The sequence below is a fragment of the Ambystoma mexicanum genome, chromosome 3q, assembly GCF_040938575.1.
Source record: "Ambystoma mexicanum isolate Mex_15411 chromosome 3q, UKY_AmexF1_1, whole genome shotgun sequence".
Taxonomy (NCBI): Eukaryota; Metazoa; Chordata; class Amphibia; order Caudata; family Ambystomatidae; genus Ambystoma; species Ambystoma mexicanum.
This window is the reverse complement of record NC_090926.1, coordinates 1,087,544,350-1,087,560,732: the sequence shown is the minus strand read 5'-3', so window position 1 is coordinate 1,087,560,732 and position 16,383 is coordinate 1,087,544,350. Positions and strand designations below refer to the sequence as shown.

Here is a 16,383-nt window from a genome sequence, read left to right as displayed (position 1 = left end):
GAGGGGCGCGGGACGGCTCTTAGGCAGTGCAGTAGTAGTCCTGGATTGGAGACGCATACGTCTATTGGGGAGATTAGGGTAGTACCCTTGGTGAGAGCCATCTGATGGTCGCATGGTGCTAGAGAAGGGGAACTTTAAAGGTGTAGATGGTCAATGACGGTATACAGTGAGCATATGGGTCTAGGGCAGAATATGGTGTGTCCCTGATAATAATATGGACGGGTGTGAGTGGACAACAGCTGCGGCGTGCACGCATAGTCAGCGGTGTGGGCTTAGTGCTTGGGCATGTGCAAGCTACTCACGTGGGAGATCATCTTTGAGTGGGGCCCGTGCAGCGGCCCATCACGGACAGGCACAGACAGGCCTGTGCCTTGATAGGGTGCCTTTATAGGCAGGCTGGCTGATGCCTTCCGGTGCAGCCTCACGAAGGAAATAGGGCTGCAGGTCCAATGAATACAGGTCTGCTGTTGCTAGGCGACGGTAGCGTTGGTCGTTGCGGCGGCCATTTTCCGCAGGCTTTTTCGGCTCCTCGTGTCTTGGCACAGATCAGAGGATCCCAATGGGGGCAAGGTCATTTCCTGGCGCTGGGGCCAGCTGGATTAGCTTCCAGATGGAGAGGGCAAAGGTAATCAGGGCAAAATGATACCTTTCTGCATAGATGCACACACGGGTGCAGACTAGGGAGAGGGCTAGAGCCCTCATCACATCATAAATACCACTCATCACAGCATAAATACTGTTAATAATTACACTGATATAAGTCCATGTTGCTTCATGCCACTTAACCCTGCAAGTCCTCAAAACGTTATCTCTAGCCCACTCACTGGCTCTCCCATTCTCGCCACTCCAGGCACACATCATGCATTTCCCTTCTCACTATTAACACAATATTGTTATCATCTCTGCACATGCATTCACTATACCACTCATATCCACAACCAATATGTGTAAAATCAAACTTCTCTACCCGCAGTACACATGTATGTACGGTATATGTTCATCGAAAATGTATTGACAATACATTTTCAAATCTGCATTTCCTCATTTCCACTGTCACCGTAAGAGTAAAGGATACTTATATGAGGCTCGACTTCAGGTCCATATCTTCTCTGACCAACCTGACAGATGAAAATGAATCAGTCTGACAGCATACCCAGTCTGCTTCTCTAGCAATGCACCCTTTTTGTTCATAACGCTGCCTTCCGACGCCTCTGGCACTCGGTAGCTTAATTTTCTTCTGTTCTGAGGCACACACAGAAGTAACTTTATTTTTGGGCTTACTGCACAAAACACCCAGACTCGCTTGTAGTGGAAAAGGTCGCTTTAATGTGACCGGCCAAAGCTCACAATTAACCGCTAACCTGGCTCCCTGGCCTTACAGACTAACACAACATGTTTTAACAACCAAACCAATTTAATAATTAAACACTTTCAGTTTCCCCCAACAATTAAATAATTAAATCAGTTCCAGTTCCTCCCTACCTATCCCTTGGTCCCTACCATCTCCTTACCTTCTTCTCAAGGCATCCCGCTTTCTCCCCTGGGCCATGCCCCTCCGTCTTCAATACCTGTTCCCCCTGGGTAGCACGTTTGTGCAAACAGCACCACCCCCATGATTTCCCGCACTATTCCCCCATTGTGCTTCACTCCCCCCTTCTTCTAAAGGGGCCATGCCCCCGGCAACAGAAAAACCCTCCACTGAGGTGTTCTTTCTGCCCCACCCCTCCCAACTTCCCTCTACTTCCAACTACTTATTATCTCTTCCACCTGCAAAGTCAAATCCAAAAGGTAATAACTGTTCCCATAAAGTGACAGGTGAACGCTGTCTTCCAGGAAAATCTTGAACCCTTCATATACTATTTCTTTGTGCTCCAAAACCTTCACTGCCGCCAAGCCACAACATTTTACAATCTCACTATGTATTCCCTTCCTCGCCTGCTCTATTGCTCCCTCACTTCTCTCTCCCCTCCATACTCTCTGCGGCAACAGTTTAGTCCACACTACACTTGCCTTGGGCCACATCTCCCGTACCCATGCCAAATCCCTTTTCATTTTTCTCAGCAGAGCCACAGCTGTGTCCCTTACTAGGTCGTTCTCCCCTGCATGAATAATCACCCCCTTTGGAGACCCATAGCGCTCCTTCACCCCTGCCAATATAGGCAGCAGCTGATCCCAGCGAAGCCCCCCTAAACCTGACCACCTTACCAGTGCCACTTTGTAGCTGCACCCCAATTGTGTGCCAAAATCCCTTTCTCTGCCCACTTAACAATAGAGTGGCCCACAATCCAAATCTGCGGCATCTCCCCTGGCCTCCGCGCTGCAACTGAAAAAGAAATTACAATGTCACTTTCTAGTCACAACCACCCCACCACATTCAGCCCTCCCCTACACCCCGACCCTATTTCAAACAGCCCCTTTACCCAAGTCCTGAATATACCCTTTGTACTTCCCGGACCACCACCGTCCCAAACTTTTCACCTTATCCTCGGATAAGCCCAACCGACTACCTTCAGATGCTGCACCCATCCTAAACTAATGAGTTCCAAGCTCCTCCGCCTTTTCCCCAACCGCTACCAACACCTTCCTTAGTTTGGCACTGCCCCTTGAAGAGACGCGCACGCGGCAGCTTGACGTTGCACGCTGCCGCGTGCAGTATAAATAAAAGGGGCGTTCCCAGCTGTGCCAGTGCAACCGGGAAGCCGGAGCAGTACGGACGTGTGTGTGTGAGTCTGTACTCGGTGGGGGGCTTACGGGCATCGCGATTGGGGGTAAGGACAAACCCCCAACAGTGGCGACGAGGTGGGGATGATGCCTGGGCCCGGCGGTGATTGAAAGATCTTTTTTTTTTCCCGAAACAGAATCTTGATTGAATTTCATTTCATGCCGTAGGCCGTGCTTCGACCAAGCGGCTGGTGGCCATTTTGAATTTTGGCCGTGGAACTTCACAGAGCTCCGGTTTGGGCGGTGAGTGGCATCCAGGCCAAATTTTTGGACACACTGCTGTCAGGCAGTTATACCTGCATACCCATCCCCATTTTTCAATTTTTTTTTGATCCTTGGGTCTCCTACGTCGAGTGAAAGCGAGGAGGAGGGCTACACTGGCTGGGCCTGCTTAGCCCAAAGTTCTCCTTTGGCTCAATTTTTGGAACATCTGTGCCCACAAGGTGCTGCTGCAGCTGGGGATTTCATTCTTCATCATCCTTTTCATCATCATGCTGGGGAGTTGTTCTTCTTCATCCTCTTCATCATCAGGGTAGACTGCTGCAGCTGTGGATTTTCCATTCTCTTCATCCTTTTCATCATCATATCCAGCTGCTGTGTCCATACATGAGACAGTCTGCGGAGGGGGACACTCTGCCATCATCATCTTCATTCCCAGGTTGGACATTTCTTTTGCCTAGTTGTGTGTCAGGACTGTGTTGTGGTGGTGGGAGTGAGTTGCAGCCTCTAAGTTCCACGCTGGGGGTACCTGTGTGCTCACGCCCATGAACGGGGCTGATGGTCAAGACGATGGACTGCCAGCAGTTCAACAGCAGCCTCCTCAGGACGGTGGGCAACCAGCAGCTCAACAGCAGCTTCCTCAGGACGGCGGGCAACCAGCAGCTCAACAGCAGCCTCCTCAGGCTCAAGCAGGAGGCCAGACTCCATTGCCTCAGGCGCCACCAGTGGTACAGCCTGTTGTTCAACCACTACCTCCCGTCATGGCCCAAGCACGAGCCCCAGCGGCCCTGCAGCCCATCCCCAAATTTAACGTCTCGGGCCCGCCATCCAGTCTGGGGCCCAGATGGAAAAGGTGGGTTGACCGCCTCGATATACACTTTAGCGCCGCACAAGTGACGGATGATGACAGCATGCTGGCAACCATGCTGAATTCGGCGGGACTTTCGGTACAGGAGTTATTTGAGTCACTTCAACCAGGGGATGGCTCCTATGCCGCGGCAAAGACGGCACTCCAGGCTCATTTTCTTCCCCTTGCCAACTCGGACTAAGAAAGATTTGTGATGCTGTCTGCAAGGCAAAATGAGGATGAGACTTTGGACACCTTTTATGGAAGCCTGAGGGGCCTGTCACTGGCATGTGCGTGGGGCGACGCAGAGGACATGATAAGGACAATGCTCATCCAGGCGTGCTCCTCGGGCAAGCTCAGACGGCAGGTCCTAAGAGAGCCGGGCACCACGTTGCCCCGCATTCTTGAGCTGGGGCGGTGCCATGAGGTGTCTGCGGCTCGGGCAGCCAGAATGGAGGCTAGGGCCCGCTCAGTTAAGACAGAGGAGGTGTGTGCCATGTGGTGAGGTGGAAGAGGCACCAGAAGACCTGGCGCTGGACCCCGTGACAGAGCTGGAAGAGCTGGTCAGTTGTGCCAGAAGTGTGGGTATGACCTTCCCCACCCAACGGAGTGCCCAGTGGCTGGAAGGACATGTGCAAGGCAGCCCTGCCTGTGATGGTGCCAAGAGGCCCGGCCCGGTCCGGGTTCCTTCGCCAGAATCGCCCACCGAATGTCGCTCAGGTGGACCAGAGTGAGGAAGATGCCCCGGTGGAGGAGGTAGACGAAGAGGACGAAGAGAACATTAGCTCCTTACACGCCAATCCTGTCCTCACAGGATGTCCAGGCCCAACTCTGAAAAATAAATATCTTCCCAACGCAGGCCACTTACTCCACTCTTTCCTCCCACCAGCTCCCTAAAGGCCCCAAAGAACAACCATGTAAAGCAAGTTGCAAACATCACTCCCTCCCAAGCCGACCAGCAGACCCCTCCACAGCCCGACACAACCTGACCAATAGAGCCAGCGATACCGGCCTCCTACTGTCCTTCCGCCTCTTACTCTCCCTTGCCCATCCCTCTAACGTTCTGCTCGCCATTTCTCCACCGCTCAGGTGGAAACCCCAAAACCATTTCCCATAGAAATCGAGCCCTGCCATCTTTCCCGCTATAGTTGCCTTAGAGCAACCCTTATCCATGCACCTCAAGAGGAAGTTGACTACATCATCCCTTCTCTGCTCTTCCGCATCCCCCTGCCCTTCCAACTACAAGCTCCCCCTTTTATTAAATCCTCCCATGCTCTCCTGTATGCCTCCCTAGATGCCGGGGCAAGCAAACCCTCCACCAAACAAAGCGCTCTCAACTTCCTATCTTCCACAGCTCCTCCGGAATCCGCTGCCCCTTCTGTTCCGCACCTGGAGCCAATCCACGGAATCTCTGCCATTGAAAACAACATAATGCATCAGAGATGCCATTATCCTTCCCCTGCACATGTGTTGCCCTAAACACCACATTTCATGCAATGCAATGCAGAACAAACTCTTTCATTAATCTTCCCACCCTCTGATCCCTTGCCGACTGCCTGTTCACTACATGAACCACGCATTTGTTGTCAATGTTGAAGTTCACTTTCCTATTCTGCAACTCCTTCCCCCACAACTCCATCGCAACTCCCAAAAGAAAAAATTCTAGAAATGCTATGCTTCTCCCTTCCTTCAACCAACGCGATGGTCACTTCTCAGCACACCATTTTCCTCCCCAAAACACTCCAAACCCCGCATCTGAGAATATCTGCACTTCCCATGACACCGGATCACCTTGCAGCCACATGGACACCCCATTAAAACTCTCCAGAAAATGCAACCAAATCCTACAGTCTTCCCGAACTGCCCCTGACACCCTTACCAGATGGTGTGGGCACTTTGCTCCTGCAATAGACTGTGCCATGTTCCTACAAAAAGTCTGTCCTGGGGCCACCACATTGCATGCGAAATTTAAATGCCCCACCAGCCCCTGAATTTCCACTAGCATCATCTTCCGAGCCCCCGTGGCTTTCTCTAGCAAACCTACCAGTCGGCAAGCGTGAGGTCATGGCCACTGAGTCCAATTTAATCCCTAAAAAGGTCAACACCACTGCTGGTCCCTCTGTTTTGTCTTCTGCCAACGGCACCCCCAACTCTTGCATCAGGTCCTGAAACATCCCTAGCATCTCCCTACACTCCTTCTCTTTGCCCGCCCCACTAATGAACAGAAAATCATCTAGGTAATGCAATACCCCTTCCGATCCAGAACTATATGAAAAAACCCACTGCAAAAATGAACTGAAACGCTCGAACAGGCGCAGGAAATTGCACATCCCATCGGCAAAGCCTTGTCAATGTATATGCAGTCCTCAAATTGCATTCCCAGCAGCCAAAAATCCTCCGGGTGCACCGGCAACAACCTGAAAGCCGTCTTAATGTCGCACTAGGCCATGAAAGCCCTGTACCCCGCTTTCCTCACCAAACCCACCGCCTGATCCACACTTGCGTATACAACACCACACTCCTCCGGAGCAATAAAATTGTTTACTGACATGCCCTCTGGCCATGACAAATGGTGTTTCAATCTAAATTCTCCCGTGACCTTCTTGGGTACAACACCCAGTTGGGATACCACTAAATCCCCTGGCAGATCAACAAATGGCCCTACCCGCTGCTATCTCCTTGCCCAATTTCTCTCTTACCACTTCCACATTTTCCCTGGCGGACTTCAAATTCTCCACCCAACGACGCACCCTTGGCCCGTGGTAACCCAGCCTGAAACCATAACGAAAACGGTCTACCAAGATCTCTGCCCCCACCCTGTCCGGATAAAATTCAAGCAACTTCTCCAACACCTCCAATTTAATTGGAGTAAAAGCCTTTCCCCACAACCCCCCTGCCTGCTTCTCGCCCTCGCCCCCTGTCTCCTTGCTGGAAACTGATTAATTGGGTGCCGCCCTGCACACTTACTTCATTCATGTCTAAACCTACATACTGTCCTTGTGAAGCCATCCTTATTAAAGGCCCAGCATGCCGCTGAGGGTTGCCCTCTGCCTCCTCCCCACACCCCCTTGTGAGCGGGGCATCCAAGAAAGGGCCAGAAAGGCACCGGCAAACCACTCGCTGTGTGCAGTGTCGGGCTGGCCTCGTCGGTGCCATCCACTGCAGCCATATCTATTTCACCCCAGACGGCCTGGCTGCAGTGGCGTCGCCAGGAATCAAATTTAGGAGGGGCACAGAGGGGGCCAAAGACAAAAGTAGGTGGGACACAGACAAATGTAGGGGGAGAACATGATCACTGCTCGTCTTAGATAATGGGTACAAGGCGGGGCACAGGGTTTCACAGGGGGGGCCCTGGCCCCCCCAGGCCCTCCCCTAGCGACGCCACTGCCTGGCTGTCCTCTGCCATCCTTGCCCTAAATTCTTCATCGTAACACACCCACGCGAAACCCCTAAAACTCGTAAATGCCTTTCTAATCACGTCCATGTACTTTAGCAAAGCCACACATCTCTCTGGAAAGACACTCGCATAGACAATAAAAGCCGACTTCCAATTCTCGATCGTCACCGCTACCTTTGGGCGCGAGGCCAGCTCCCTCTCCTCCTCCTTAGAGCCCTCTTTGGCTCTCACTTCCCTATGAAGCAGCTTAAACACGTCGACAAATTCCCCCGCCCATATCTTATCCTTTGTTGTTGTCATCAAATGTGCTCCCAAAGGTTTCGTAATGCCCATGTATGGTAGTTTTCTCTCCTTGCCCTTCACCTCTACCTCTTTCTCCTTTGAAACCTGTACCTCGAGCACCAAGGGCTCAATCACCTTGTCTGTCTGCACCTCCACCGAGCAGTTCTCCTTCTCCCCAATCAAGGCTCCAATAGCCTGTACACAAATCTCTCTCCTCACCCCTTGCAACCCTGACCCTTCAGTTCTTGGCTCCATCCTCATGTCCCCCCTCTGCCATGCCGCTGACCAGACCCCTTCCTGCTCACCTCTTTCTGCCCTGCCATCACCCGTCTGCAGCCTGGCCTCCACTCCGATGCTCCTCATCTCCTTCCTTACTGGGCTCCTGCTGCGTGGACAAAACCTGTCAGCAGTCTCAACCAGCCAGTTATCCCCCCAACCTCTTGCCCCCAGCCCTCTTGCTCCTGTCTTTCCCCTTCCCCACTTAGGCCCCTTCTCGCCGTGCCCCTCCTCCTTACAGCACTGTACCCTTCATCCTCCCACTGCCCCACATATTCTTCCATCCCTTCATCATCACCCATGTAATACCATTGCTGTTGCGAGCACATGCTCGGGCCGGGCAGATCCTCCTCTGTGAGCCTGGGGCGTCTGCCCTGTCACTCCGTCGGCGACTCCTCGGCGGGGCCGCAGAAGCTCCTTCCTGACAAGGGGTCCTCTCCTCCACCTTGTGGTCTTCATCGCTAGGGGCCATGCTGTGTCCTACAGACTGTCCTAGCAAATTTCGTGGAGGGGCCATTCTTAAACCCTCTCCTCTGCAATAGCAGGGACTGCTCTGTGCCCTCTGCCCGAAGTCCTCCTAGCCGGGGGGGGCGTTCCGCGCCCCTCCCTAACCTCACTAATCGAAGGGGACTGCTCTTTCCTCCCACCCGCACTCTTCTGCAGGTATTTTCCTCCCTTGCCCCTTTGCTCTGTTGCCCCTCTCTGCACCCCGTCACCTCCACCTTCATGCCCCACCCGACTTACATCTTTTTCGAAAATCCTACCGTCCCCTTCATCCGCTTGGTCATTTTCCCCCGATCCCTTTCTAAACCCCTCTCCTAAATGCACTCCCCCCTGGACGCTCTCCTGTCGATCTCCCTCCTCATCCTCCTTCCCCTAGACTCCCAGACCTCCCCCCTACCCGCCACGGGGCTGCACGCCACCACTGCCGTTAGAGCCCCATCTGCCACTGCCCTCCGCTGCGGCCTACCTCCACCTTCCTCCCCATCACCCGTAACCTCCCCCATAGCTCCCTCAAGCTGGGCCTTAGATGCACTGCTAATAATCTCTAAGGCTTCCCTCGGGGCCATAGCATCCACCAGCCCCTTCTTTTTTGCTCCCTGACCCACCATCCTGCTTAAGCAGTGCTACTGCGCACCTGCGCAACGCTCTGCTGAACCACTTTACTAACCCGAGCCTTTCCCCCTTAAAGCGCCAAGACGCAGGGTTAGCTTATCCCTGAAAAAACCCCTACGACCTAGTCCCAATAATAAAACGAAAATTGGCCCCCTCAGTTACCCCACCAAGTATAATTGAACTGGCCGGCTGGCAACCCAACTACTCTAACAAATGTATTCACCTGCCTGGAACCTACCCTTTTTTATATATTTATTAATCTCATGCCCCCGCTTGCATATGACCACCAGAGCAGTCAAGCAGGCTAATATACCGAATTTGCTAAAGAAATCAGGGCATCAAAATCCCTAACTGCAATGCTGAGTCTATATATATTTATATATATATATATTTTTTTTTAATATACAGCGCCGACACACGGGCTTGCCTAAAACCACTGGTAATTGCAAGCTATGTAGTTCCTTGCTTGACAGGAGGACGTGGTTCCTTTCTCACCGTGTGTGGCCCTTTAAGAGCTCTGCACTGCCAACTGGCAGCCGCTATGGGTCACTGCACGTTGCTCCTACCACCACAAGACGCCCTGCCTCCTGCGAGCTACTAACCAGCTCCCGGTGCCACTCGTCCCTGCGCGGGCCTCCTAATGTCGGCCCCTACCAGCCCAAACTGCTACCAGGACCCCACACCCACACAGCAGCCGCACGGACCCCCGGAGGAAGAATGCTCCGCGTCACAGCACGCCCACACGGACCTGGCAGCTGACCAGAAAAACCCTGAAGCAGCTTTCTTCCAACCGGAGCCCGCCGCCCACTAAACTGCTAAAACCACAGAAGAGGAGCCACCAGCAATACAGCAGTAAGGGGGTACCTTATCTACGGTAACCCCGGCTATGAATATGTTTTAATTGTATAAAACAAAACTTATTCCTGACACTATATTTACCCGCCCGCCACCACTAACTAAGTCCCGGACCTCACCTCCACTACCTTAAACCCAGTAGTTCATAACGCTGCCTTCCGATGCCACTGGCACTCGGTAGCTTAATTTTCTTCTATTCTAGGGCACACACAGAAGTAACTTTATTTTCTTCAGTAGTTACATTCATACAAGTCCAGCACCCAGTACCCTGAGACTCCGTTGTCCTCCATTCGCGCTGGACACTCTTCCTCTTCGGAACGCTTCCAAGACTAATCTCTCCATTGTCTACAACGGAACAAAAACCACATTGTTTCTCATATGCTTACAAGCATACACTTCCTATTCACCTTGGCATACGAAGCTGCATCCCTTCTTCTACAGCCTACGCTAGTCTCCTTTATTGCATCCGCGTTTCAAGCCTCCTTTTAATTCTAGCTGACGTCAGTGTTGGCTGCTTTAAGCGTAACGTCTCCCTCCGGAACACTCAGCAAGGAGCATTCCAACTTCGCCAGCCCTAAACTGGCCCATGTGATGTCACCACTAGCCTCCAGGCCGACGAGCACAGCAGATCTCCTGCATTGTAACTGTCAATCTTGCCACTGACACAGTGAGCCTTTAACAATGTACACTTTTACTGCATACTCTCACATTCCGGTGACAAGTCTTCACGCTAGGTACCTAACGCAGTATTTCTCCACCCACATCACACTTCTATGACTGGGGGGAGGGGGTGACATGTCTAAGAATACTGTTCTTGCTATTTTATTTGCTCCTGCATTGAGCAGCAGTAAACCGATCATTTACTATTAGGTTCTACGCTTGAACCCTGCACCTTGGGGCTTATCTCACCTCCTTTTGCCTTTAGGTACTGCACCCGGCTTATTCTTCCTTTCTCCTGCTTTACCCTCTGCATGCTGAGCTGGGGCTTTACATCCCTTTTTCCCCTAGGTGCTTGCACTGGGCTGCTTCTTCATATCACTTCCCCCAGGGTACTGCATCCTCTTTCTTCTTTCAAGACTTTTCTTTCCTAGGGCTTCACATACTTTTCCCCCGGGGCCTGCGCTGGGGCTTCTTCTCATACTGCTGCTCTGGTCTTCTCAGACCTTCCCCAGGGACCTGTTCTGGATCTTTCACTCCTTACTTTTCCCTTGGGTTTACGCCAGGTTTATCTTTACATTTGGGCTAGTTATCCAACCCCTTCTTACTGCCCTGGGTGATGCTTCCCCACCTTTTCCTGGGTGATGGGACTTACTTCTTTCTGTTTGGGGGGCAGTGGTTCTTCTTCTTTTCTGCTGCTTCCCCCACAGCAGACTTCTTCCTCTTCTTTCATTTTCTTTGAACGCAGGTTCTTAGTTTCCTCGTCGCCAATGAAATAAAGTAGCTTCTGTACACTTATGTAGGTTCTTCACAGCAAGGCTTTATTGTGGTTTACTTCAAGCTGTTACATAGGGAACCAAAGGGTCCCATTACCCAGGCTAGCTTCTTACAACTGCCCCTGGGTGGAACCTTGACACAGCATGCATATCCAAACATTCCACTGACTAACATCAACATTCTCTCAACTCATACATACCAAGACAAGCACTTCACAACACCTCTTACCCTGGTTTTTCAACCTTTACTTGGCCCCTTTAGCCCACCTGCCCTTTACCTTCTCCTCTAACTTTCGTTGTTATGTGGATGACACTCCGCTTTCCTTCAGGCTCCCCTCAGCCTCCTCTCCTCTCTTGCTCATTCCTGACTATCTATACGCAATTCAAGATTGGTGCACCTGTGTTAGGGAGAATTCTCAGAAATGTGCCAATTCCCTCTAACTTGGAGACCCCCAGCAACTTTGCTGGATTTTGAGGACTTCATTTTTTTTTTACCTGGAGAGTGTGAGACCCTTTTTCCCACTCTCTCATGTATTTTAATGTGATTTTTTGTACTATGTGTTTCTTTTTGGTTGTGTAGTCTAACAAACTCCATTGTCATCATCTTTTACATTGTGTCACACAGCACCTTTAGTACAGTGACACTGGGAAGTCTCTTAGATTTCCCGCGGTTTAACTACCTTCTCTGGGATGAACTACTGTTTCCCAGAGCAGTAAAGTGAAATTGACTTTACTTACATTTGTAACTTTCTAGACCCAGCACACACTATCTTACAATAGGTGTGCTGGAGGGGTTACCTAGTATCCCCTTTGTCTAGCTTCTCATGTAACAATTTTATGTTACCCTTTCCTCACTGAATGGCTGGTGGCAATGGTTTCTTTTTTACTATTGTGGTGTGCATTTACCGCTGGCTGCGTTCACAGCTGCAGTAAAGCACCCAAGGGTGCCATTTTGGTCAAAATGGCCCAGTCTTCTTTTTTCGCCATTTCTTTGTGGAAAGGTCCTTCTTGAGATTTACTCTGTGCGCCAAACCAGGTTTGGTCCCTTTGTTCATTTTGCCTTTGGCGGGATTCACAAGTGAGGCCCACCTATGGCTCCAGGGTGTCTGTGGTAGGCAGGAAGTGAGGGAGATGCCTGAAACTCCCTGTGCTTAGTCTCTGTGATGATTGGCTGGCTGACTGTCGAGCAAGGACAGCCACCCGGCTGGGTGAGTGACAGCTAGGCTGGAATGAAAGGTAGAGAACTATATAGAAGGCAAGTCTTTTGGCTTGGAAGGCAGAGTCGACCACTGGACGAAGGAACCGAAGAAGAACTTGAAGAACTTGAAGAGGACGCCTGCTGCAACATCTGGACCATTGGTTTGAAGCCCTGCTGCAGTGCCGAAATGCCAGGTTTGCATCGACAGAGAAGCCCCTGCAAGGACGACTTCTCCCCTTGAGTTGGTGGACCAATCAACTCCAAAGTAAGCCACCTGGACATCCACCTCGGAGCTGGTTGAATTTCCACAGAGTTGCTGTTGGAAACCGTAGAGCCAGGGCGTGGAACACCAGTTTGTGTGCGTTGCTTTTAAGTTGGCCAAGAGCTTCAGGAAGATCCTCCAGACACCCAGGAAGCAGGACTGACCAAGCCTGAGCCCCCTCAACAGGGTGTGGGACCCCAGAAGCAAGGAAAGTCCATCTCGAAAGCCAGGAACTGCGGTGTTGGTATTTGGGGTAGACATGAGGAGCTGAAACACTGAACAGCCACTGAACGTGAAGTTTGCTGGTTGCAAGTTTTGACTGTCCCAGGGCAGTGTAGGAGTCCCCCAACGTCCCCCCTCTTGTCCCCATGATTGAGGCCCAGGAACAGTGAGATCTCCAAGGCCACACAGGAACAGGAGTTATCTGCTGCATCTTTTCTTCACTTAAAAGGTACTGTACAAAGTCTAAGAGAACTTACCTCTTGCTGTAGAGTTGCTTGCATCTTCTACTACTCAAAAGTCTAATCAGCTTGTGGCCCTACATTTGAGTCATCTTTGCACAATGTTTCAGAAGTCTTTGAAGAAAAGACTTTCTACCCACCTTTAAAGAAGTGCTTCAGCCTATTGACTTTGGCTTAGCCTGTTTTAACTGAATGACTCTTATTGGAGGATCTGAAAGTATTTGCCTGCTTAAGAAATATTTGTGGTATCTTGTTTGCTCTAATAATCATTTACCTTTTTACTTGCTCTTAACTAATTCTAAATGCCAACAGTAATACATTAATGTCAACAGCACCCTAGCAATTGAAGTCACCTGTGGGTGCAGGTCTCTGCTGTATGCCATCCCAAATGGGTATTTACTGATTCTGAACTAAAAGGTTGTGTAATTTTGAAGTATATTTGTGTGGTGTTTTACAGTACTCCATTCTGAAGAAGGCTTATATTAACAGACTGGTAAATAAATAAATGATTGTTTTATCAAGAAACCCTGTGTGTAAGTGTCTGCTTGAATACTTGTCACTGTGAACCTCTTTGTAACTCCCCTACAGCTCACATTGACCCCTCTTGAGATAAGCCTGGCTACTCGTCCACACTACCAACCTGGGTAGTACAGACTTACACCAAATGTTCAGTTACTACTGCCAGGTGGTCAGGGTTGTTATAGTGCACCCTAAAGGTACTGCATACAATCTTGCCTAACAACCTACAAAGATCTCTGCCTTAATACCAATAATACGGAAATCCTTCTCATTGCCCCTGCTTTCCCTCTCTCACTCTGGCCACCTGCCTTGGGCCCTCTTCCTCACCTTCCTGCGAGGCAAAAATCCTTGGTGTCATCTAAGAATCCACTCTCTCTTTCCCTCCTCACATCTCGAATGTCACAAAGAAGTCCCTCTGCCAGCTGCCCCTCCTCAAAGGGATTCTTCCCTTTCTAACTCTCCCCTAGAAGCTCACTGGCTCACTGGGCCAGAGCCCTGGTACTCTCTAGGCTGGTTTACTGCAACAGCTTCTTTCTCAATCTTCCTTCCTCTACTGTCCGTCCTCTGCAACTAATCCAGAACAGGACTGTGAGATTTATCCTTGGCCTCAACCCCAGGGACCGTAACACTCCAGCCCTAAAATCTCTTCACTAGCTCCCGGTGGCTGCAAGATAAATTTCAAGGCCCTTTGCATTATCTGCTTTCCGGGGCCGGGGCCTGCACTACATCCAATGCTCTCTTCACTCTCTAAGGGTTAGACGCTTCTCCAGGCAGAGAGTGGCATGTAGATCTCACTCCTTTGCAGTTGCCTCCCTCTGGAATGGCCTCCCTGTCCCTCTCAAACTTGAGCCGGACCACCTGAAGTTCAGGAAGCAGCTCTAAACGTTCCTCTTCTTCTCTGCTTTCTCTCTCTCTCCCTCCCCTGTTGACCTACCTGACCTACCTTTTTGCTGTACCGACTGGTTGCTTGGCTACCCTCAGAGTCTCACTGGGTACCAGGCTCTTTCTTGATCAGTCACCCTCGCACTGCCTCCGGGCCAACCATGAACTTATGGGCTGTAACTGTAACCCTACAGTTACTTGTTCCTCTTGCACTACCCAGAGCCGTGCTGCCCTGGCTGAGCTCGCACTTGCACGATCTGAATAACACAATGCCTAGTAAGATCATTTGTCTTGTCCTCCCTCTGTCTTCCCTCCCTTGTCGTGCCTAGAAAAACTTGTGTACAGGTGCATTGTAAATGACCTATCATATCATATAGTTCTCAGGGTCTGGAGAGGTCACAAACCGTGTCTTAGGGGGTCCAATGGTCCTTTATATTCTAACCATACGGAGTTCCCTTTTTCCATTCCATGTGTCGCCTGTTTGTGAGCACGTTTTGAGATAGAAGTTGCCCGCCCAAAGAACCAAGCATAAGCGACATCATGTGTGCCTATGCATTCTTCTTCCCAACCCACTTACAATATCCCAGTAATATCTGTAGTGCACAGAGACTTATGAGTAGTACAATGAGAATAGGAACTACTACTTTAATTATCTTGCCCAACCAGGCAGGCACCCAGGAGAACATCAGATGATACCATTCCACATCCACTACTTTACTACTCTCCTTCTCCATGATCATGTGCAATGTGTGAAAGGCAGCTAAGCCATCAGTCAAACTGCCATTTTGTTTATAATTTGCTGGCACGAATGTACAGCAACTTGTGCTGATTTTCCCACAGACTCCTCCCTCCATAGAACTAAGGAGGAGAACTAAGGAGGTCAAGCACATATCTATTCGGAAGAACCGTCAATCTGAACAGCCTAAATTCCTCCTGTATGGCATTCAGTCCCATCTCATTGGCATTAGCTAGCTGCAACACATCCTACTGCGTAATTTGTATCCATTTAGAATTTGCCATAGCCTGTACACCAGGTGCTTGGAGGGATGTGAAAAACATGCTGCTTTACTGAACATCCTATACTTAGTCAGAATGCTGCTAATCTATATGAAGATTCCTGTGAGAAAGTTTTCCTGCTTACTTCTGTATTCAGAGATTGAGGGGGCCTTTTATTTATAGCCGCATTAGCCTAAGTACCCGGCTTCTCCCGGAATGTTCATTCTGAGATTTCTTTTTATATTCCACCGAAAAAGACAAACAAATATTATTGTTTGCCACAAAGGTAAAACGCGATACCTGTTAATTTCGCTAATTAATTGAACACCACATTTTCATTTATCACTAATTGAAATTCTCACATGAATATCATATTTGTATGCTTACTCTGATTATTTGTAATATTGTGAGCAGTGTTGGCCATTGTCACTGCTAAACACACACTGCAAATAATCAGAGTAAGCATACAAATGTGATATTCATGTGAGAATTTCATTTGGAGGTAATTTAAAATGTGGTGTTCAATTAATTTATGAAATTAACATGAATCAAGTTTTTTGCAAAAGAGATCAACGAAAAGAAAGACACACTCACTCTCTTCTAAAAATAAGATTAGAAATAAAAAAATGCAAAACCAGTACAACACAGACAGCACGCCAATGAGCACTTTCTACAAACGACCTGTAGATGGCCCGCGGAACACCACAAAACGTAATGCCGAAAAATCAAAAGAAATCAGTTATCTCAGGAACGGGATGACCTATTGAGCTAGAAGTAGTTGGCAATGAAATAAAGAATATTCCATGCAGAAACTCATGTTGTCAGACCTCACCGCTCATGAGGAGTTACAGCCTAAGATCAACACCACACACAAACCCACAAACGAACACGACTTTGTTTTAGATATAAGATCTGTAAC

The 16,383-nt window shown here is 49.8% G+C and overlaps 1 long non-coding RNA gene across 1 annotated transcript in view; it reads left to right on the top strand.

Annotated features, from left to right (window-relative positions):
- Window positions 1–9,466: 9,466 nt before the first annotated feature.
- The window catches only part of LOC138447627 (uncharacterized), a 355,678-nt gene continuing 348,761 nt past the window's right edge, over window positions 9,467–16,383 (top strand). Inside the window, exon 1 of the long non-coding RNA XR_011259912.1 lies at window positions 9,467–9,710. This is a non-coding gene — a long non-coding RNA (uncharacterized lncRNA). The remainder of the gene's footprint in view (window positions 9,711–16,383) is intronic.